Genomic DNA, 1,235 nt, shown 5'->3' on the forward strand with positions numbered 1-1,235 from the left:
TGCATCATATACAACTCTACTTTAAGAAATCCATTAAGGAATGTAGTTTTGACATCCATTTGCCAGATTTCATAAAATGTGGCAATTTGCTAACATGATTCGAACAGACTTAAGCATCGCTACGAGTAAGAAAATCTCATCGTAGTCAACACGAACTTTGTCAAAAACCTTTTTCGACAAGTCTAGCTTTGTAGATAGTAACACTACTATCAGCGTTCGTCTTCCTCTTGAAGATCCATTTATTTTCTATGGCTTGCCGATCATCGGGCAAGTCAACCAAAGTCCACACTTTGTTCTCATACATGGATCCCATCTCAGATTTCATGGCCTCAAGCCATTTCGCAGAATCTGGGCTCATCATCGCTTCCTCATAGTTCGTAGGTTCGTCATGGTCAAGTAACATGACCTCCAGAACAGGATTACCGTACCACTCTGGTGCGGATCTCACTCTGGTTGACCTACGAGGTTCGGTAGTAACTTGATCTGAAGTTACATGATCATCATCATTAGCTTCCTCACTAATTGGTGTAGGAGTCACAGGAACAGATTTCTGTGATGAACTACTTTCCAATAAGGGAGCAGGTACAGTTACCTCATCAAGTTCTACTTTCCTCCCACTCACTTCTTTCGAGAGAAACTCCTTCTCTAGAAAGGATCCATTCTTAGCAATGAATGTCTTGCCTTCGGATCTATGATAGAAGGTGTACCCAACATTTTCTTTTTGGGTATCCTATGAAGACGCACTTCTCCGATTTGGGTTCGAGCTTATCAGGTTGAAACTTTTTCACATAAGCATCGTATCCCCAAACTTTAAGAAACGATAGCTTAGGTTTCTTGCTAAACCATAGCTCATACGGTGTCGTCTCAACAGATTAGACGGTGCCCTATTTAATGTGAATGCAGCTGTCTCTAATGCATAACCCCAGAACGATAGTGGTAAATCGGTAAGAGCCATCATAGATTGCACTATATCCAATAAAGTACGGTTATGACGTTCGGACACACCATTATGATGTGGTGTTCCAGGTGGCATGAGTTTGTGAAACTATTCCACATTGTTTTAATTGAAGGCCAAACTTGTAACTCAAATATTCGTCTCCGCGATCAAATCGCAGAAAAACTTTTATTTTCTTGTTACAATGATTCTCCACTTCACTTTGAAATTCTTTGAACTTTTCAACTGTTTCAGTTTCAGTAAGTAGATATACCCATATCTGTTCAAATCATCTGTGAAG

The sequence above is a fragment of the Aegilops tauschii genome, chromosome 4, assembly GCF_002575655.3.
Source record: "Aegilops tauschii subsp. strangulata cultivar AL8/78 chromosome 4, Aet v6.0, whole genome shotgun sequence".
NCBI classification, from domain to species: domain Eukaryota; kingdom Viridiplantae; phylum Streptophyta; class Magnoliopsida; order Poales; family Poaceae; genus Aegilops; species Aegilops tauschii.